At 38.7% G+C, this 23,895-nt stretch overlaps 1 long non-coding RNA gene across 1 annotated transcript in view; it reads right to left on the bottom strand.

Moving 5' to 3' along the window:
• Window positions 1–12,708: 12,708 nt before the first annotated feature.
• The window catches only part of LOC129491356 (uncharacterized), a 219,412-nt gene continuing 208,225 nt past the window's right edge, over window positions 12,709–23,895 (bottom strand). The window contains exon 3 of the long non-coding RNA XR_008660526.2: window positions 12,709–12,910. This is a non-coding gene — a long non-coding RNA (uncharacterized lncRNA). The remainder of the gene's footprint in view (window positions 12,911–23,895) is intronic.

The raw sequence follows: 23,895 nt of genomic DNA, 5'->3' as shown, positions 1-23,895 counted from the left end.
GTTCTCATGATCTAAAAAGTTGTCATTAAAAAAAGATCAGGCACAAATACATTCTGAGGAATACGTGATTGTTAACAATTTAAAATGTTGCCTATTCTGGGGAGAGAAGTTAAAGATATGAAGTATTAAAAAGTCACTCATTTCAATTCTAGCTCCAACACTTCATTTACTTTTTGTATGATAGGTATTAGATGAATTAATTAACTTCAATGTACCTCCATTTATTTTGCTCTTTAGGAGGATAACACAGGAATGCATCACTTAACAATAGGGATACCACCTAAGAAATGCGTTGTTAGGCAATTTTGTCATTGGCAAAAAGCATAGAGTGTACTCACACAAATGTAGATGGTACAGCCTGCCACACACCTAGGCTATATGGTATGGCCTATTGCTCCTAGGCTACAAACCTGTAAAGCATGTTACTGTACTGAATACTGTAGGCAATTGTAACACAGTGGTATATATTTGTGTATCTAAACGCAGAAAAAGTACAATGAAAGTATGATACAATCTTACAGGACCAGGGACCACCATTGTATATGCAGTCAATCATTGACTGAAGCATTGTAATAATGTCTATGACTGTCCTAATAGTACTGTATTAGTCATATTTCTTAGCTGCAAACAACAGAATCTACTTTGGCTATGTTAAGGTGAGATCAAAAATTTTAAAAGATATTAGGCATCTCATAGAACCTGTAGGAGTAATGAAAGAACAGGCTCAATTCTAAAGTTTCAGAAACAATGAACAATGTCCTAAGCCATGAAGAATTAAATGGATGAGGAAGATAATACAACTGTATCCTGAATCCAATTAGACAGGAATTCTGCATTAACCACTGCTACCCACTTCTTCTACCACCCATGTGAGAAAAATGGTTGTCCTTCCCCACCCATTCAGAGCCTCTTACCTCGGGCTGTTCAAATCTGAATGAAGCATGAGCAGATCGTTGAAATTATGGCACATGTCCACCCTAGCTGCAAGGGAGCCTGTGGGAAGTAAATGTTTGTGTATACCTTGGGAAGGTGGGACTCATACAGGGAATCATGAAAACAACAGATGTCCATTGTTAAGTGCTCACCTCATAGAATTGGAGTAAGGCATGCTTGTGATAATCCACATAAAATGTTTAGTAGGTGTTCAGTCCAGGAAACCTCTTTACCAAATAGATTTTTTCAATAGTTGTAATAAGAAGCTGGGAATGAACTTGTTACCCAAACCAAGCACCAACTAAAAGTTTGTCAGAAAAAACTAGCTCAACCACTATAAGCTCTCATGTGATTAATTCCATAATTGCTTTAATGAGATCAAGAACAAGGCCTCAGCCACTGAATATGGGGACCACAGGCTAGATATAAGGTAAGGACATAGAAAGCAGATGTGAGGATTCTGTAGGTTTATGTGAATAGATACAAGGGAAGCCTGGGAAGCAGAAATTTGAACAGATATGAGAGAAATCAGGAGAGATTTAATTGTAAATAAAATCCTACTTACAAAGATATCTTGGCCTTGTACAACTGTTTTTGTTCATTTATTTCTAGATGAAGGATATTTGTGATTGTTTATACTTTGGTTGAATGGTACTTATGAAAAGAGGCTATTATTTTTAATGGCAGTCATTGAAATACAAAACATAGAATATGTAACAAAGGAAACTTAGGACCCTTATATTACTCTCCTTTCCTTGTTCAAATTCTACTTTGAATTTTACATCATTGTGTAACACAGAAGATGTTATTTTTCCAACATCAAATAAGGTAAATGGTGGTTTGCAAGAAAGCCTGGATGTTGTACAACCATTTCCTTAGCTCCTAGAAGATGTGCATACATCCTGCTTTCCTTTCGCATATGAGGCAACTTCAGTTTATTTAGCATATGAGGCACCTTCGGTTTAAAATGCAGATGTTCTTGGTTACAGTTGCTATGTGAAATGTTATGAGATAGAAATTACTGTCATAATTAATAATAGGTAAAGGTTTTACCTTTGATATGCTGCATTCTACATTTGATTGAGCCTTTTTGATTGTATTTATTGTACATCTCTATCATCGCATTGGTTTTCTGGCTGTTTGTGTACTTAGCTTGATGTCTGTTTCTATTTAGTCAAGGCTATTAATGCCTTTCAGACTTACTTTCAACTGCTCTGTAAACCCATATGGTTTACGTTTAAAGGGAGATTTACACTATTACACTCCTGGATATTAAAACTCACTTGTGTCTTTCTACATTTTGCTATCCTTAGAAAGATGCTGTGATTTATCGAGAAGGTGCATATAATTTTGTACTCACAGTAGCTGAAATAAGAACAAAGACAGTCCAGAAAATAGGCTCTCCCAAAGCCAGAAATTTTAGTAAAATAAAACCTCTCCCTGGTATATGTGAATGGGGAATTCCATTGGTAACTTACAAACTCCATTCACATATACTGGGGAGGTATTTAATATAACACTTTGGTGTTACATTAAATTGGATTTTATGATTGGAATGGACAAGGTTTGCTTTTACTTGTTCAGCATCTTTTATCCTTTCTTCTGGAAATAGCATCTTAATTTTGCTTTGGAAAATGTCTCATCCTCAATTGAATATAGTATTGATAAAACTGTTCATCAAAGAGATCTGACCTCTCCTGGCAAATGGGTGGGCACATGGTTGAAAAGACATTAGTATCCTTCTTCCTGGAATGTGAATGTTAAGTATAATTCCCCAGGCTGAAAATAGTTGAAGGTAATTTATTCTGACCATGTACCCCTAAAGAGACTGCCTGCTAAGTTTTGCTACTCATCCATTCAGTGCTGTTTGGCTTTCTAAAACTTGAAATTTAGCTTTTCTTCCAATTCTAAGGGTTATCTGATATCCATTTTGTAAGATCATGCACACTTTTTTTGTCTTAGCACCTTTTATTTGCAACCAAAGAACGCTGATGCAAACACTGGGAGGTGGAGTAGGGGGGCAGCTAACACCGTCAGGATAATACACAGTATTTGGAATTGGTAATTAGACAAAACACACAATGGAAAAACAACAAAGTTATTGCCTCTGGATACTAAGCCTCATACACCCATTGGAAACAAAAGTCTCCATGGAGTACATATTTCAGTCCCACAGAACAACATGAGGAAACTGGAGTGAAGTTGGCATTGGCCATCTTTAAGGAGAGAGGTTGGTAAACCAGAATAGGGAAATTCTTTTTTTTTTTAATTTTTTTTTATTTTATTTTTATTTATTTATTTTTATTATACTTTAGGTTTTAGGGTACATGTGCACAATGTGCAGTTTTGTTACATATGTATCCATGTGCCATGTTGATTTCCTGTACCCATTAACTCGTCATTTAGCATTAGGTATATCTCCTAATGCTGTCCCTCCCCCCTCCCCCAAACCCACAACAGTCCCCGGAGTGTGATGTTCCCCTTCCTATGTCCATGAGTTCTCATTGTTCAATTCCCACCTATGAGTGAGAACATGCAGTGTTTGGTTTTTTGTCCTTGTGAGTTTACTGAGAATGATGTTTTCCAGTTTTATCCATGTCCCTACAAAGGACATGAACTCATCATTTTTTATGGCTGCATAGTATTCCATGGTGTATATGTGCCACATTTTCTTAATCCAGTCTATCACTGTTGGACATTTGGGTTGGTTCCAAGTCTTTGCTATTGTGAATAGTGCCGCAATAAACATACGTGTGCATGTGTCTTTATAGCAGCATGATTTATAGTCCTTTGGGTATATACCCAGTAATGGGATGGCTGGGTCAAATGGTATTTCTAGTTCTAGATCCCTGAGGAATCGCCACACTGACTTCCACAATGGTTGAACTAGTTTACAGTCCCACCAACAGTGTAAAAGTGTTCCTATTTCTCCACATCCTCTCCAGCACCTGTTGTTTCCTGATTTTTTAATGATGGCCATTCTAACTGGTGTGAGATGGTATCTCACTGTGGTTTTGATTTGCATTTCTCTGATGGCCAGTGATGATGAGCATTTCTTCATGTGTTTTTTGGCTGCATAAATGTCTTCTTTTGAGAAGTGTCTGTTGATGTCCTTTGCCCACTTTTTGATAGGGTTGTTTGTTTTTTTCTTGTAAATTTGTTTGAGTTCATTGTAGATTCTGGATATTAGCCCTTTGTCAGATGAGTAGGTTGCAAAAATGTTCTCCCATTCTGTAGGTTGCCTGTTCACTCTGATGGTAGTTTCTTTTGCTGTGCAGAAGCTCTTTAGTTTAATTAGACCCCATTTGTCAATTTTGGCTTTTATTGCCATTGCTTTTGGTGTTTTAGACATGAAGTCCTTGCCCATGCCTATGTCCTGAATGGTATTGCCTAGGTTTTCTTGTAGGATTTTAATGGTTTTAGGTCTAACATTTAAGTCTTTAATCCATCTTGAATTAATTTTTGTATAAGGTGTAAGGAAGGGATCCAGTTTCAGCTTTCTACATATGGCTAGCCAGTTTTCCCAGCACCATTTATTAAATAGGGAATCCTTTCCCCATTTCTTGTTTTTGTCAGGTTTGTCAAAGATCAGATAGTTGTAGATATGCGGCATCATTTCTGAGGGCTCTGTTCTATTCCATTGATCTATGTCTCTATTGTGGTACCAGTCCCATGCTGTTTTGGTTACTGTAGCCTTGTAGTATAGTTTGAAGTCAGGTAGCGTGATGCCTCCAGCTTTGTTCTTTTGGCTTAGGACTGACTTGGCGATGCGGGCTCTTTTTTGGTTCCATATGAACTTTAAAGTAGTTTTTTCCAATTCTGTAAAGAAAGTCATTGGTAGCTTGATGGGGATGGCATTGAATCTATAAATTACCTCGGGCAGTATGGCCATTTTCACGATATTGATTCTTCCAACCCATGAGCATGGAATGTTCTTCCATTTGTTTGTATCCTCTTTTATTTCATTGAACAGTGGTTTGTAGTTCTCCTTGAAGAGGTCCTTCACATCCCTTGTAAGTTGGATTCCTAGGTATTTCATTCTCTTTGAAGCAATTGTGAATGGGAGTTCACTCATGATTTGGCTCTCTGTTTGTCTGTGATTGGTGTACAAGAATGCTTGTGATTTTTGTACATTGATTTTTGTATCCTGAGACTTTGCTGAAGTTGCTTATCAACTTAAGGAGATTTTGGGCTGAGACAGTGGGGTTTTCTAGATATACAATCATGTCATCTGCAAACAGGGACAATTTGACTTCCTCTTTTCCTAATTGAATACCCTTTATTTCCTTCTCCTGCCTGATTGCTCTGGCCAGAACGTCCAGCACTATGTTGAATAGGAGCGGTGAGAGAGGGCATCCCTGTCTTGTGCCAGTTTTCAGAGGGAATGCTTCCAGTTTTTGCCCATTCAGTATGATATTGGCTGTGGGTTTGTCGTAGATAGCTCTTATTATTTTGAGATACATCCTATCAATACCTAATTTATTGAGAGTTTTTAGCATGAAGGGTTGTTGAATTTTGTCAAAGGCCTTTTCTGCATCTATTGAGATAATCATGTGGTTTTTGTCTTTGGTTCTGTTTATATGCTGGATTACATTTATTGATTTGTGTATGTTGAACCAGCCTTGCATCCCAGGGATGAAGCCCACTTGATTATGGTGGATAAGCTTTTTGATGTGCTGCTGGATTCGGTTTGCCAGTATTTTATTGAGGATTTTTGCATCAATATTCATCAAGGATATTGGTCTGAAATTCTCTTTTTTGGTTATGTCTCTGCCAGGCTTTGGTATCAGGACGATGCTGGCTTCATAAAATGTGTTAGGGAGGATTCCCTCTTTTTCTATCAATTGGAATAGTTTCAGAAGGAATGGTACCAGTTCCTCCTTGTACCTCTGGTAGAATTCGGCTGTGAATCCATCAGGTCCTGGACTCTTTTTGGTTGGTAAGCTATTGATTATTGCCACAATTTCAGAACCTGTTATTGGTCTATTCAGAGATTCAACTTCTTCCTGGTTTAGTCTTGGGAGGGTGTATTTGTCGAGGAATTTATCCATTTCTTCTAGATTTTCTAGTTTATTTGCATAGAGGTGTTTGTAGTATTCTCTGATGGTAGATTGTATTTCTGTGGGATCGGTGGTGATATCCCCTTTTTCATTTTTTATTGCGTCTATTTGATTCTTCTCTCTTTTCTTCTTTATTAGTCTTGCTAGCGGTCTATCAATTTTGTTGATCTTTTCAAAAAACCAGCTCCTGGATTCATTAATTTTTTGAAGGATTTTTTGTGTCTCTATTTCCTTCAGTTCTGCTCTGATTTTAGTTATTTCTAGCCTTCTGCTAGCTTTTGAATGTGTTTGCTCTTGCTTTTCTAGTTCTTTTAATTGTGATGTTAGGGTGTCAATTTTGGATCTTTCCTGCTTTCTCTTGTGGGCATTTAGTGCTATAAATTTCCCTCTACACACTGCTTTGAATGTGTCCCAGAGATTCTGGGATGTTGTGTCTTTGTTCTCGTTGGTTTCAAAGAACATCTTTATTTCTGCCTTCATTTCATTATGTACCCAATAGTCATTCAGGAGCAGGTTGTTCAGTTTCCATGTAGTTGAGCGGTTTTGAGTGAGTTTCTTAATCCTGAGTTCTAGTTTGATTGCACTGTGGTCTGAGAGACAGTTTGTTATAATTTCTGTTCTTTTACATTTGCTGAGGAGAGCTTTACTTCCAACTATGTGGTCAATTTTGGAATAGGTGTGGTGTGGTGCTGAAAAAAATGTATATTCTGTTGATTTGGGGTGGAGAGTTCTGTAGATGTCTATTAGGTCCACTTCGTGTAGAGTTGAGTTCAATTCCTGGATATCCTTGTTAACTTTCTGTCTCGTTGATCTGTCTAATGTTGAGAGTAGGGTGTTAAAATCTCCCATTATTATTGTGTGAGAGTTTAAGTCCGTTTGTAGGTCACTCAGGACTTGCTTTATGAATCTGGGTGCTCCTGTGTTGGGTGCATATATATTTAGGATAGTTAGCTCTTCTTGTTGAATTGATCCCTTTACCATTATGTAATGGCCTTCTTTGTCTCTTTTGATCTTTGTTGGTTTAAAGTCTATTTTATCAGAGACTAGGATGGCAACCCCTGCCTTTTTTTGTTTTCCATTTGCTTGATAGATCTTCCTCCATTCTTTTATTTTGAGTCTATGTGTATCTCTGCACATGAGATGGGTTTCCTGAATACAGCACACTGATGGGTCCTGAGTCCTTATCCAGTTTGCCAGTCTGTGTCTTTTAATTGGAGCATTTAGCCCATTTACATTTAAAGTTAATATTGTTATGTGTGAATCTGATCCTGTCATTATGATGTTATTTGGTTATTTTGCTTGTTAGTTGATGCAGTTTCTTCCTAGCCTCGATGGTCTTTTCAATTTGGCATGTTTTTGCAGTGGCTGGTACCGGTTGTTCCTTTCCATGTTTAGTGCTTCCTTCAGGGGCTCTTTTAGGGCAGGCCTGGTGGTGACAAAATCTCTCAACATTTGCTTGTCTGTAAAGCGTTTTATTTCTCCTTCACTTGTGAAGCTTAGTTTGGCTGGATATGAAATTCTGGGTTGAAAATTCTTTTCTTTAAGAATGTTGAATATCGGCCCCCACTCTCTTCTGGCTTGTAGAGTTTCTGCTGAGAGATCAGCTGTTAGTCTGATGGGCTTCCCTTTGTGGGTAACCTGACCTTTCTCTCTGGCTGCCCTTAACATTTTTTCCTTCATTTCAACTTTGGTGAATCTGACAATTATGTGTCTTGGAGTTGCTCTTCTCGAGGAGTATCTTTGTGGCGTTCTCTGTATTTCCTGAATCTGAATGTTGCCCTGCCTTGCTAAATTGGGGAAGTTCTCCTGGATAATATCTTGCAGAGTGTTTTCCAACTTGGTTCCATTCTCCCCGTCATTTTCAGGTACACCAATCAGACATATGTTTGGTCTTTTCACATAGTCCCAAATTTCTTGGAGGCTTTGTTCATTTCTTTTTATTCTTTTTTCTCTAAACTTCCCTTCTCACTTCATTTCATTCATTTCATCTTCCATCAGCGATACCCTTTCTTCCAGTTGATCGCATCTGCTACTGAGGCTTCTGCAATCTTCGCGTAGTTCTCGAAACTTGGCTTTCAGCTCCATCAGCTCCTTTATGCCCTTCTCTCCATTGGTTATTCTAGTTATCCATTCTTCTAATTTTTTTTCAAAGTTTTAACTTCTTTGCTATTGTTTTGAATTTCCTCCCATAGCTCAGAGTAGTTTGATCGTCTGAAGCCTTCTTCTCTCAACTCATCAAAGTCATCCTCCATCCAGCTTTATTCCGTTGCTGGTGAGGAACTGTGTTCCTTTGGAGGAGGAGAGGTGCTCTGCTTTTTAGAGTTTCCAGTTTTTCTGCTCTGTTTTTTCCCCATCTTTGTGGTTTTATCTACTTTTGGTCTTTGATGATGGTGATGTACAGATGGGTTTTTGGTGTGGATGTCCTTTCTGTTTGTTAGTTTTCCTTCTACCAGACAGGACCCTCAGCTGCAGGTCTGTTGGAGTTTACTAGAGGTCCACTCCAGACCCTGTTTGGCTGGGTGTCAGCAGCGGTGGCTGCAGAAAAGCGGATTTTTGTGAGACCACAAATTCAGCTGTCTGATAGTTCCTCTGGAAGTTTTGTCTCAGAGGAGTACCCGGCCGAGTGAGGTGTCAGTCTGTCCCTACTGGGGGGGTGCCTCCCAGTTAGGCTGCTCAGGGGTGAGGGACCCACTTTAGGAGGCAGTCTGTCTGTTCTCAGATCTCCAGCTGCGTGCTGGGAGAACCACTACTCTCTTCAAAGCTGTCAGTCAGACAGGGACATTTAATTCTGAGGAGGTTCCTGCTGACCTTTTGTTTTTCTGTGCCCTGCCCCCAGAGGTGGAGCCTACAGAGGTAGGCAGGCCTCCTTGAGCTGTGGTGGGCTCCACCCAGTTCGAGCTTCCTGGCTGCTTTGTTTACCTAAGCAAGCCTGGGCAGTGGTGGGCACCTGTCCCCCAGCCTTGTCGCCGCCTTGCAGCTTGATCTCAGACTGCTGTGCTAGCAATCAGCGAGACTGTGGGCATAGGACCCTCCGAGCCAGGTGCGGGACACAATCTCCTAGTGTGCCGTTTTCCAGGCCCGTTGGAAAAGCACAGTATTAGGGTGGGACCTACCCAATATTCCAGGTGCCCTCTGTTACCCCTTTCTTTGACTAGGAAAGGGAACTCCCTGACCCCTTGCGCTTCCCGAGTGAGGCAATGCCTCACCCTGCTTTGGCTCACGCACAGTGCGCTTCACCAACTGTCCTGCACCCACTGTTTGGCACTCCCTAGTGAGATGAAACCGGTACCTCAAGCAGAAATGCAGAAATCACCCGTCTTCTGTGTCGCTCAGGCTGGGAGCTGGAGACCGGAGCTGTTCCTATTCGGCCATCTTGGCTCCACCCGGGAAATTCTTTTATCAAGGCCCCAAATGAAATTCAGAGACTGTCCTGACCATGCCTCATATAGACAAAGGTTAAAATCACCAAAAATCAAAGCCCAGAGTAAGATTCACAAGTTGCTGAATTGTAATGATAGTTGAATTCACAGCCACAAAAGTCTTTTACATGAAAGTTAGGTGGTAATCTAGCCTGTGACTACAGGAATGGTGACGTCTGGAGAGAGTTCAGGGTGTTTGTAATACCCTGAACCCAACAAAACACTCTGAAAAATTCCCATGAAATACTCCCTTATCTCATGAGATATTCTCTTCATTGCCTGATGAAGCAGAGACTTTTGTGCAGGAAGGGGGAACTAATAAAAGCTCCCCCAAATCCCCCACCATTATTCTAGGCCAGAATCTGATCTCAACATAGAATGGGGTGAGGAATTTGGAGTCAGAGCAAAGAAAAGAGTTACAAAAGTTTGCTAATGTATATTATAAAAATATGTGCATTGGGAAGATGGACTCTCAAGGTAGTTGATAGAAAGGCATAGATTGGTCTGAATTCTTTGATATGAGTGTACCTTGAAAATGTCTGCCCTCAATGTGTTAGTTCAGACAGCTGGCTGTGGTTCTGAAACTTTCTAGGTCAGTTAATCCAAACATGGATTAAATGCTTTCTTCAGCAAATTAAATAGACAGGCCAGAAATTCTGTGGCATAATGCAGAACAGTGGTTCTCAAACTGTGGTTCCTGGACCAGCAGCATCAGCCTCCTTTGGGACTGTCTAGAAATAGAGTCCAGGCTCCACTCAGACCTGCAGAATCTGAAACTCTAGGGTTGGGGCACAACAAACTGTGTTTGTAACAAAACTTCCAGGTGATTCTGATGCATGTTCAAGTTTAAGAACCACAAATGTAAGGGAATAATTTAAGGAGTGGGAGGCCACAGTGCTGGCTGTTTCTGTTAGGTACTTCCTGCCCACTCACCCCAAACCTACGCCCTTCTAGAGGGCCTGGAAGATTCTCTTTTTCAGGAAGGCCTTGACCAGAGGGTCATAGAAATAACTCTGTTGGCCCCTTTCTCTCTCGGATGGCAACACTCGTGGATAGGACTGCAATAGAAACCTCCCTGACTCTAGTAGGCATGATCTCATAGCAGCAGAGGGAACAGATGCCAACCATAATAGGCATCAAGGCTGGTGGGGTAGCCAAAATATTCGAGGCTTATTCTGACCTGCAGATAGCTCTGGGTGTTCTTAATTAAATGTGAACTCGAAAGGATTAAAATTAATAAGCAACCACCCCTAAGTCTTCTCTTCATTTATTTAATGAACAAACCAACAAAACACTCTGGGTCTGGTGAATAGAAGTCCAAATTGAGTCATCATCCTTGAGACCCACAGCCCTTCACCAGGTCCCAGACCTGAACTGTATAGCCCCAGAGTCCCAGCCATGAAAGAACAGTAGGATCCTGGGAAGAAAAAGTCCACAGCTATACTATTGGTGTTTATTTTATGCTTTCTGTGTGCAATAAACACAGGTCCCTGGAAGGGACCTGCAAACATGTATCCAGGTAACTGTGTACTGGAAAAAGGTAACATCTAGAGAGAGTTTCGCTTAATTCTGCCTCATGGTGTGTCTAATATGATCTTGAATATTTTCAAGAGTTATTTTCCCAGATTTCCAATATGTAGTTGGAATAGATGTTTCTATAAACCATCAGAATTCCTTCTTTAGATTATTCAGTAAGTTGTGACTATTACAGAAAGGGACTAGACAAACTGATGCTGCTCTTTTTCCATCTCAAAGGGGTAAGTCAAAAGCCACTGAGTATCATTGAAGGGAGTATGGTGATCAGAGCCTATAAAAAAGACTTCATAAGAATAGGGTATCTTAGTCCATTTGGCCTATGACAAAAGCCATAAACTGGGTAGCTTATAAAAACAGAAATTTATGTCTCACAGTTTTGGAGGGAGGTAATTCAAGATTAAAGCACCAGCAGGTTTGGCGTCTGGTGAAGGCCTGCTTTCTGGTTCAAAGATGGTACTTCTTGCTGTGTTCTCATATGCTGGAAGGAGCAGGACAGCTCCCTAGGGCTCGAATCCCATGAGGGCTCTGCCCTCCTGACCAGATCACTTCCCAAAGGTCCCCACCTCCTAATTCCATCACACTGGTGATTAAGTTTCCATGTATGAATTTGGGGAGACACAAACATTGAAAGCATAACATATGGGAAGCGTATCATTCACATATAAATCACTAAAACTAAAGGGGGAGTTAGAGCATTGATGATAAATGAGGTGCATCCTCAGGTACCTTGGCATGGCATAGTGATCAAAAGCATAAACTCCAGCACCAGACTACCTGGAGTGAGCCCAGCTTTGCCACTTACTAGCTGTGTGACTAAAAGTGTCACTTGATCTCTGTGTGTCTAAATTTCTCTCTGTATAAAATGGAGATGGTAGTATTAATTTCCAATAAATAGGGTTAGAGTGAGGAATGTCTTCAGTTAATATAACTTTATTTAACAAGTTAAATAAAGCTCTTGGACAATATCTAGAACATAAATGCTCTATAAGATGTTATATAAAATCAGAGAAAATTCAGAACTATGGCTTAGTTTGCTTTTATTTATTCATACTCAGTGACTATATTAGTCCTGTAGATCACTGTGTCGGGGGTTTAAATTGGTTCACATTGACTATATTTGATATGTTCATCTAGACAATGGATAGTCCTTTCAGTGTATCTGTTTAGTTTTCTAAGGCTTCCATAACAAAGTACCACAAATCGGGTGGCATAAAATAAAATAAGTTCATTCTCTCACAGTTCTGGAGACCAGAAGTCCAAAATCAGGGTGTCAGTAGGGCCATGCTCCCCTTGAAACTTGTAAGAAATCTTTCCTTGCCTTTTCCTAGCTTATGGTTGTTTATTGGCAATATTGGGCATTTCCTAGTTTGTAGATGCATCGCTCCAATCCTCTGTCTGCATATGGCGTTGTCCCTGTGTCTCTTCTCCTATAAGTAAACCTGCCATATTGGATTAGGGGCCTACCACCTTCCAGTATGACCTATTTTTAACTTATGTTTGCAGCAAACCTATTTCCAAATAAGGTCACCTTCTGAGGTACAGGAGTCAGGACTTCAACTTATCTCTTTTGCAGAGATACAATTGAACCCATAATGGTATTTTTAAATGAATTTTAATAACTTTGGATAGGCATATGTTCTTGATTTTGCCACAGATCCCACCACTCCATATTGTCTCACACCTAACTTGCTTTATTTATTCATATGACTTGCTTTCCATTTGCTCTACACAATGAATATTAACAGACAATTACATGAGAAAAGAGAAACAACTTTATTAAAATGTCATATTCAAAGCTGGATTATATTCCACATATCTAGAAACTTCCATGTGTCTATACTTGAATGCTGTAGAGAATACCAGATTTCAGACTTTTTTCTTTTTAAGGGCATGAGCTTTGGAGTTGAATTTACTTGGGTCAGAATGCAGCTCCACTACTCACAAGCAATGAGTCTTCATCATCTACAAAGTAAAGGAATTAACATCAATCATATAGAATTGATCTACAAAATGAGGAAAATAACATCCATCAATGTGAAGTATTTAGTATAGTTCTTGGAACTTAGTAGGCACTCAAAAATGGTAGCATAGCAACAGCAGCAGTAGGAGTAATAAGAATGACAGTTATTCTTAGGTATTAATATCAAACTGGACAGATATTTACTTTAACCATGCATTCTGTTTTTTAATTATATTTTTGCTTGTATATTCTCATTCATCTTTTTTGCTGATTGCATGTTTAATTTTGCATCTTTTTCCAAGAAAGCAAGTCCTTAATACTTATCCGTCCTTGTACCACAGGGTCTCTCGCCTGCTGTTGGCACAGATTGACCCTGTTTGTGCCCAGTGACATTAGTACACCTCTTGAAAATTAATTCCATATATTTTTTATATTCAGCTATATCTTCTGCATGCTTTTAGCATTCAGACTTCATGTATCCTTGGGTCTATGTTTGCATTATTTGTTCACCCCAGAGAAGAAAGCCAAAGAAAGATTAATTTATAAAAAATGAATGATTGTTGAAACTCTCTCTTCAAAACCTTGATTTACTGCATAATTAGTAGACAACACTAGAAAACAGAATCTCTTTCTGCCTGTGAATTAAGTAAATTGATTAATTCATTAATTACGTATGATAACTCCATAGATAGCATAATTGTAACACTGGTTAACAAAACACAGCAAAAGAATCAAGCATGTTTTCAACATGGTCAAAAGTTTAATTTACAATATTGGATCTCTCTCTTAGAATCCTAATTAAAGATCTCAGGCCCTGGCGCGGTGGCTCATGCCTGTAATCCCAGCACTTTGGGAGGCCGAGGTGGGTGGATCATGAGGTCAGGAGATGAAGACCATCTTGGCCAATATGGTAAAACCCCATCTCTACTAAAAATACAAAAATTAGCCGGGCGTGGCAGTGCATGCCTGTAGTCCCAGCTACTCGGGAGGCCCAGGAGGTGGAAGCTGCAGTGAGCCAAGATCGTGCCACTGCACTCCAGCCAGGGCAACAGAGACTCTGTCAAAAAATAAAAAATAAAAATAAAAAAAATTCAGGAGAGCTCTATGTAGTCCAAACACAAACACATTACTGGAAGGAGAGTTGTATTACTTATAAAGTATGCTACAATTAACAACAATCCTCTTTTCTCCCAGAATTTCTTCTCAACAAGAAATAACCCATTCATTTGCTCATTAAACAAATGCTACTGAGCATACAGGATACAGCAGTGAAAAAATTAGACAAAAATCTCATCCCTCATGGAGCATACATTTGAGCACTGTTCTGTTCATTATAGTAGCCACTAGGCACGTGTGACTTTTTACACTTTAAATTAATTAAAACTAAAAATTTGGCTCCTCACTTTGACTAGTTAAATTTCACATGATTAGTAACCATACATGGCTAGTAGTTGTCATATATATCTGTATTTTTTTTTGAGACAGAATCATGCTCTGCTGCCAGGCTGGAGTGCAGTGTCACTGCAACCTCTGCCTCCTGGGTTCAAGTGGTTCCCCTGCCTCAGCCTCCCAAGTAGCTGGGACTACAGGTGCCCACGCCTGGCTAATTTTTTTGTATTTTAGTAGAGACGGGGTTTCACCATGTTGGCCAGGATGGTCTCGATCTCCTGACCTCGTGATCCACCCACCTCAGCCTCCCAAAGTGCTGGGATTACAGGCGTGAGCCACCGTGCCCGGCCTAGTTATCATATTTGACAGCACAGAAGAACATTTTCAACGCTGCAGGGAGTTCTCTCAAATAGCGTTATTCTAGAAAGTGGAGATAGAGAACAAAAATTAAGTAAAGAAGATACTTTTAGACTGTGATAAAAACTCTGACAGAAACAAACAGGGAAATGTGATAGAGACCATTTGGGGACTGGGACAGATATGTCTAATGAGAACACATTTTAACTAAAACTTAAAAGAATTCAACTACATGAAAAGCTGTCAAAGCAAAGGATCAGCACGTGCAAAGGCTGCAAGGCATGAATGAACCAGATGTATTTGAGGAAAAGAAAAGGGGTCAATGTGAAATGTAAATGCAAGGAAGAAATAGAGTTGAGTACAGAATCTTTTGAAAATAGAGTTGAGTACAGAAACTTTTCAGAAATAGGCCCAGAAGCTGCAATGGAACAAGGTCTCAAGAAAGGACCTCTTTTATAATGGGAGAAAGAAGAACACGCTTGCATGCTTAGGAAGCTGATGCAGTAGACAGGGAAACAATGACGGAACTAGGAAAAAGAGAGAAAGACCTTAAGAAAGCAACATTATAGAGATACAGAGCATAAATAAAAAGGGTTGGTCTTCTATTGTACTAGAAAACAAAGCAGAAAATGAGGGTAGAGATACAGATAGGTTTGCAGATTAAGTGGCTGGCTTGGAAGATAAGAGTTCCAGTAATGTTGCTTGCAGCTTCACAACAAAAATTTTTTAAAAAATTGTTGAAGCCACAGTTGTAAGATGCAATGAAGTAAATCATTTTTTATCGCCTTGGGCTGAGAAGAAATCATTTCAGTGTCCTCTGAGGTCATTAGCTGAAGACTGTACCAGATAGGACTTTGGAATTAGAGCTGGTATCAAATCTTGGCTCCATCAGTTAGGACATATGTGCCTTTGAGCAAATTATTTAAATTATCCTAGCCTCTGCCTCTTCGTATGTAAAATTGCAATTATCACATATTTAGCCCATTAAGGTTCTGGATAATATGTAAGAAGCAATATACATTTAAAGCACATTTGAAAAGACAAGCAAATAAAATATAAAAGCAGCAAACAGAGATTGAAGAACAAGAGGGGCACACTAGTATTAACGTCAAGGGAGGAGAGAATTTCAAGACTAGGAAGTGCTCCTTAGACTCACATGATACAAAATAATGCAAGGAGATTCAAGCTGAGGGAAGGCTGCTGTATTTACTCAGCAAAGGTAGTCTGTATTTATCAGAAAAGGTAGTCACCAAAATCAGAATGTATGGGCTTTGTATATAAGTAAGCTGTGAGGAAACAGGCAGATACTATAGAGTTTGAGTGGTAACTAAGGAGAAATAGATTCTATTGATAGTAATACAAGAGTAGAGTTGGAACAAGAGAAGGCCCTCTTTCAGTATGAAGGAAATGGAGCTATGCTTTAGGCAGATGAGAAGGAGTTATGCTAAGGGAGAGAAGATGCAGGAGAGAGTGCCCATGTTAACAAAGAGCAAAGTACCTCAAGGACTCCATAGAGGTGGGACTTTGGAAAAGCAAATGAATTTCTGTTCTTATAAACAGAAAAAAAGGAAAGGATGAAAGCGGAAGGAACCAGGTTGATATAACCTCCAAGTAGAGAAAAAATAAAGGAGTAGAATACCAAATGAAAACCAGAGTTACTAGGAAATCAGAAAAATGGAATGAACAGGTTTAAGAGGATCAGATTTGGGTAGACTGAGAAGTCTTCAAAACTAGGATTCACCTGTCTGGAAGATGGACTTTCTCAATAGCCTTTCCCTTCTTGGCTTCCAAGGCACAAAAATGGCAAATTCTTTTTTTTTAATTAGTCTTTTTCATGATCTGTTCTCAGATAGGTCCATTATAGCAGATCTGGTCTCCCCTTCCTAGATTGCAAATGAATTTCTGACCCATCATTACATGACGTCTTTCAGTTCATTCTGTCACTCTGAGAGTTCCTTAGATAGTCCCAAAACATTGAGTCACGAACTTGTAGATACTCTTACAGTTGGCTAATCAAATGTACTGTGAGTGGAACTTATTCATTGAATTATTAATAGAAAATCTTAGTCTGTTGCTTCTATGAAGATCACTAACAGGACATAGCTAAAAATCAACCAATTCACAGATTGATGTAACAGGTGCTCATATTGGAATGAACTGCTCATCAGAGTTCTCATCTTATTCTCTCTCTCTTTCTCTCTCTCTCTCTCTCTCTCCATTGTCTGTACCCCACAGAAGTCCTGAGCTGTACAATGGAAATGATCATAAGACAAGTTCTCTCCACCATGGCCTCCAAGCACATACACCATTTCATTAATCAGCTGGTATTCCCAAAACCTCCAGGTTGTAAAAGGAGTCTATTTATGAAATATCTGGCTACAACGTATAATAAACAATGCCAGAGCGAACTGAAAACAGACTAATTTAATAATCAATTCCTTTCCCCTACACTGTTTAAATTTACATAATCAACTGACTATAATATTTAGCATACTTTTAATGTTTCTCATTTGTTTACACTACAATTCTGTGCTTTAGACTTCTCCATTCACCAAAATACTGATTGGTCTACCAAGGGTACAGAACAGCAGATATTCCACTGGTAATCATTACGTGAATATGGAGGAAGTGAGAAGTGGAGCTACTGTATTTTTCTTGTTAATTACAAACGTAATATTCTATTAAAATGTATGAGATGACAAAATCTCAACAAACTCTTTAAAGCTATTACTAGCAGATAAAGTATTCCACCAAAGTATTAATATTAGCATCATTAAAATAGTTTTATCAAGCGTACGTTTATCTCCAGATTGGAAACAATAGCAGCCTGAAGGCAAGAAATGCCCTTGAGTATTGTGGTATGAAAACCAACAGCAGTTTTAGAGTCACATAAAATCTTCTTGCGGCTTCACAACTAAAGAAAAAAAAATCTTGAAGCCACAGTTATAAGATGTAATAGAGTAAATGAGTCTATTTTTCATCACCTTGGGCTCTGAGAAGAAAACATGGCAGAGTTATATCGATAAGGGAAGAGCTCAGATATTAAAATACATTAACTTTAATTGATTTAAACAGATCCAGAGCTTTCTTAATGCACATGATGTTATTTCTGCATTAGTGGACAAAATAGATCTGTGTTAGATTGCAAAGCTCCATCTCTGTATCTCTGTCTGGTATAGAGAGAAAAACCTCTCCATTTCTTAATCTCTCTTTAAAAAACAAAACAACACAGGAAACCATGCATATTTATTAGCTCTAGCCAAATAATTTCTTTCTTTATCTTCTCCTTGAAATGTCTTCTGGTAACATCAATACAGTGTTCTCCTATAGCTCAGAAAGCTATAATCAGGGAACAATAACAATAGATAGCCAAAGTTTCTTCTGTATACCCTAAGATTAAAACCTTTACTTAGGCCCCTCCAAATCTCTAACTGAAATAGTTTATCTCATCAGTTTCTTCCTCTCTGTTATTCTCTTTGTTTCTGTAGCACAGTTTGAAAAATGTCAGATGAATCACTGAAGGGTAGAACCAACTAGAAAGGCTCACCAGACATGACATCCAATCTTGCAATCACAGATGAGGAAACTGAAGCTCAAAGAAAGAAAGTGACATCACAGAACTTGTTTATGACAGAGTCCACTCTAAACTCTTGATCTCCTTTATGTTATTTGAAGCATTTGTATGGGGTCCCAGAGAAAAAGTGAAAAGTATAAGTATAGGCTTCCATTTCAACTCACTCCTTTTAGATTCAGAAAATTTTAATTTTTGGTCAAAAATCTATAACAATCCCTTGTTCTGATGAGAAGAATGTGAGAAATGTGTAGATATTTCTCTAGCAGTCAAATTAAATGATGAAGCTTCCTCTTTGTTTTTTTGGTTGATAGAAAGTATTTTCTTCTAGAGTCTCTACAGACTGGAGTACTGCTTTTAATCTTGGGTTTACTGAAGCACCAGTCAGGGCCATAAAAAAGTTAGAAACCTATGTTGATTCTCAGAAAGGTAAAGTCCAAGGTGATGTAGAAATATGCTGCCACCACCCCCACTTTCAACATCCTACTGAACATACAAGGATCAGCAAATGAAAGAATAATCCATGTTAGCACACCCTGCGGAAGCCAAAACTCTGTATTTCTTTAATAATCCTAAAACAAATGCTATTGAATGGACTGATTTAAGTGCTTTGTTTATTTTATGGAAATATTTCCAAAGAAAGCCCTTCTATGTGGTGTCATGAAAAGGCTTTTATAAAAGTATATGAATTATATGCTGAAGTTGAACCTATCAATCATTGAGCAAGAGTACTCGCTGGATAAAATACCAATATACTATCACATAGATCTACTAATATAGGCTAGTCCTGATCCTAGATTTCCAGCTGGGATCTGGAATTATTTAGCAATTATTTAGCTGAGCATAAATATTTAGAGACACTTTTTGCTAACAAATCTTGCCTCTAGGAGCCAGGCCCATAACAATATTCTTGGCACTAGCTTTCCACACATAAATCAAGGATCTAACTTCACACCTTCTCTATTTCATTTTTACTATTTTGTGTAGTACCATCACTCCTTTTTAAATTTCTGGTCTCTTTTTGCAGTATCCTGTAGAACAGAAATCTGACTCACCTCATGGGGCCTGTAATGAGAGTCTGAAAAGTTGCTCAAGAGAAACAGGGTGAGTTCTTTTTGAATATTCCATTTTGGATTTGTAAAATTTATGAGAGTTTGGGATTTTACAGGCCTGGGATGTCACTTTTGTGAAATGTGCTCCTGTTAAGCATTCTCTCTCTTTGTTTTGTGTCTGTGCACACATGTGCACAAGTGTGTGTCCCTGATCCATGGCATGGAAGGCTATGAAAAGCATTAGGATATTTCTCAACCTGCAGGAGATTCCCTTGCTTTGAATAACTGACCAACTGTTAATATGAAATCAAGTGTTCAAAGCAAGATATGCCCTTTGGTGGAGTGGGGTAGGTTTTCCTATATCATGTGGTTTTTGAGCACTATGACTCCTATTAACTTTTATCCTTTGAAAATGTAATTCCTCTTTGGAAATAAACAGTTCGCTGATTTTCCAACTCTCTGCTGAAATTTCATTGGGAGCATCATTGACAGTAGCACTCCAGCTGAGTTCTCTATATATGGTAAATAAATCATGTGAACAACAGTACCCAATTTCACATTAATTGTTTGGAAATCTCCACAACATCAAACATTTTGTTAAAAGTCTAGAAAGAAATAAGTGTGGCTCTTTTGTTGTTGTCATCGTTGTTTTGCTTCAGAGTGATTTGTTCTAAATACAGCTTAACAGGCAGATGACTGGTTTGTGACTAGAGTATCTTTTCTGAGATGAAAAAGCAATACAAATGCTTCCCAAAAGGATGCCAACCAGGCTCAGAGCAACACAGGGACTATGGAATGGGTGCACCTGGGGAAATCCTTATCACAAATTGGATTGACAGGGAGGACTCAGTGCCTTTCCCAGCACACGTGCCTCTGAAAAGCTGAAAGGGAATCACAATGCTTTAAGAACGAGACCTGGGAATTGCCTAAATATGAGAGCTTCAAATTGCTCAGGCAGTAAGAGAATAAAAACATGAAATGCAAATATTGCAGGAATAAAGGGGGAGAAGATATGGCACAAAACTCATAATCATTGAGAAATGGGAGCAGAATCTGAAGCCATACTCTAGGATTGGTTTTAGAGAGATCACTTGTTCCTTATGAAGGGCATCCTTCACTTGCTTTCATCCCTCCTTTTCACAGCTGACTTCTGCACACCATGCCTGAACAGAAAGAGAAAATGAGGATTCCTTCAGAATTCTGTTGAGCATGAAAGAGGAACATCTATTTAGACCTTTGTTGGTCAAGATCTTTCTCACGTGTGAAAAAAATTACCAGACTACAGAAATAGGTGAAAACCAAGCTATAGTTGTCTGCAAGAGTTGCTATAAGGGTTATAAATCAAGGGCTTTGATTTTTTATGTGATGCTCTCTTGGCTCTTCTAGAAAGTTAAGATGCCAATGCCTCTATTACTACAAGGGATTAAATAGCATAAAGCAAGACAATGAACGTTATTCTACAAAACTCACCGAGAAATGTGAAAATGTTGTCATATTTCTATATGGTTCCTTAAACTCTATTTCTAGTTCCATTTAGAGTCTGCCCTGCAGGTAAGATCATGGCAAATTTTGCTTACATTTTTATTTTTATAAGATGGAATCCAAAATCCCTGTTGTAACGGGTTTCTATCTAATCAATCATGCTCCCCAAAATAAAATAAATCACTTATTTTATTCTGATGAGCCCACTCATATGAGTTATGAGCATGGGCATTGGCATTAAGGTATTGAGTTCCAAAGCTATATGAATCCTTAGACATTATTTCACATGAAGACTTCTCTGGATATAAGAACACCTGACCCCACTGAGGTAAAGGAACTGAATGAAAATCACAAAAGCAATTTTAAGCTGAAGGGCAGCAAAAGCAGCCTAGATTCTCCCAACATTACTTTTTTCACTCCATGCTCTTGGGATTGAGGCAGACTTGAGATTTTGCATAGCTCAGTATCAATGGAAGCTTAAATGTTAGGGTATTAGGATGAAAGAAATCAATCCTGTTGACTCTTCTCAACAGAAAATAAGAGGAGCTTGTTCATAAAATGAACAATGTGAGATCATGGAGTTTCCCCCAAAGTATTAGCTCCTATATTTTCTCTTCCTCCTCACTCTATAGAGCATATTAAATAGTCTTAGGAGGGCGCAAAATGTTCCTTTGACAGAGCTGTGGTTGATACATTTATGAGCACAAGAGAGCGGGAGACAGGAAGGAGAATGGAGTCAGGAGGTTAAACTCTGCCCAGGGCTTTTAGGAAGCATAGGCTGGCTCATTACCCTGTATTGAGACCTAGACTGTTGCTTTCTAGAATGGGAACAACTCTAACCCACTGTATTGCTGACTTAACTTCCTTTCATTATAATAGTGTTTCCTATAAATACCACAGAACTCTTTCCAAGGGGCTCCTTCTGCACACAATGTACACAGTGCCTTCTGGGCTATCACGCTACATAGCAAAAAAGGAATATGCTATTCTTATTAAGAGTGAGGACTGCTACCCATTATACCTGAGTTGGCTCTTGAGTAAGTTGCTGAAGTTTTCTAAACCTCAGTTGCCTAATATGTAACATGGAGTTACTGGTATCTCCAAAGGTGATTAGGAACATTGAATGAGAGAGTGTGTGTAGCATAATCCGAAAAATGCCTGTTTTATAATAAACTTGCAATAATGCTTGCTATTGGTATTATTATTAAAAGATGCTCAATAATATTTCTGGAATCATTTCATGACCAAACAGGGAACAACTGAGAGTGTTTTTCCTTAAAAGCTTAACCTATGTTTCCACCCATGGCTCCGTAAACATTTGTGTATCCCCTAAGGTTCTAATGTTGTACATGCAGCTGGCCCTTAAGTGAGATGGGCTCCTACCCTGGAGTTCTTTGTCTTTTTACCGGAAGCTAAAAATGTAAAGGCTCAGATATGCTAGTGATCCCTGGAAGAGGAAAGCAAAAACAGTCATACTAATTAGTAGCTACCAGAGCTGTTCAGCATGGCAATAAGCTGTGAATTTATGGTTTTGTTAAGAGTCAGGATACATTTGAAATCTTTTATATAATATTAGATATGAAAATACACACCATCTGGACCTCTTGCTGGTAGCCTTGAAATGTCTACATCTCACAGGAATCAAACCCATTTTACCTGCTAGGGAATAAAACACCTGTTTCACATATTACTTCACACTGGGTGATGAACATTTCCACGATCTCCAGCCAGAAAGAAAAAAATGAAACTGTGGCTTCACATTGTTTAGTAGATTTTAAAAAGCTAGCAGGGCTGGGGGCTGTTTTACTGTCTTGTTGGAAGAAGGCTCTGCAAATTGCCCCCGTAACAACCCCTAATAATTTGGGGGAGTTCTCTGTAGCCCTGGTTACTATCAATAAAATGCATTTTCCTCTCATTATAAATCTGCTTATGAACACACTTAGTGAGATGAGCCAACTGCATCTTGGCTGCTGGTTGCATCTTGTAATGGATGGTCCCAAAGCGGATAGAGGACTGTAATTCACTGGAGGAACTCTGCTGATGACATAAAATAGTTGAACAGTTTATGAATAGTCCTAGAATCTTGAAAGAGAATGAGGCTTTGCATTCTTTCCTAGGACATCTGTTGTTATTCTATAGATATCCTTCTGCAAACTTGGGGAAGTGGGGGCGGTGGCAGGGGAGCTTCCTTAGCATGTCTTTCCTTTTCACTTGCCATAAATCCTTTTGTTCTTCAGCTGAAACCAAACTGCCCTGGTAGGAAATCAGGTTGCTTTTTTTTCTTCAACATAATCACACTACCACTATCTCTCTTGAAAAATGTGACAATAGTCCCTTAATATTTTCAAATATCTAATCAATGTTAAACTTTCCAGTTGTCTCATGATTTTTAAAGTTTATTTGTTTGAGTCAGGATCCAAATAAGATCTGTACATTGCTATTTCCTTGCAATGCATTGTATTGCCTGCCATTTATTCTTTGCATAACTATTTGTCTTATAAAGGTTCCCATAGTCTGGATTTTGCCGATTGCATCCCTGTGGTGTCATTTAACGTGTTCTTGTGTCCTCTGTATTTTTGTATATTAAGCTAAGATATAGTATATACAGTATATACTGTATGTTAAACACTTGATTGAATTCAGGTTAATTTCTTTGGCAAGAGAGTTTGATTGGCAGTATTTCTTCTCCTACCAGGAGGCATGTATTATCTGGCAGCTTGTGTTCTTGTCACATCAGCAGTCATTGATGATCAATATTGAGATTCATTAGTTCATTAATTGAAAAAGCATTGCTATTTTAGTCCTATCACACCTTCCCTGTGTATTAATTGTAATAAGAGGAAACTTTTTCCTGATCCACTCTTGGTTACTCGGTGAAGCATTTCATACAGGAAAGAGAGACCAAATACATTATTTTTCTCTTTCTATATCAATTTCAAAATAGTGATGTGGTTTTCTAGCCTGCCCAAAATTACCTATTTTTTTTTCCAAAGTATCATTATAAACTCATGGATTTAAACATATTTGAAATGTTCCAATCAACTGAAGTTTTATACATTTTTATGTTTTTTCTTGAAGAGGTGATTTTTTGACATGGCTCTAGTAAATTTTAGTAACTTCCTTACCATCTGCTACA

The sequence above is a fragment of the Symphalangus syndactylus genome, chromosome 10 (assembly GCF_028878055.3).
Source record: "Symphalangus syndactylus isolate Jambi chromosome 10, NHGRI_mSymSyn1-v2.1_pri, whole genome shotgun sequence".
Taxonomy (NCBI): domain Eukaryota; kingdom Metazoa; phylum Chordata; class Mammalia; order Primates; family Hylobatidae; genus Symphalangus; species Symphalangus syndactylus.
Note: the sequence above shows the minus strand (reverse complement) of the source record. Positions and strands in the feature narration are given on the sequence as shown.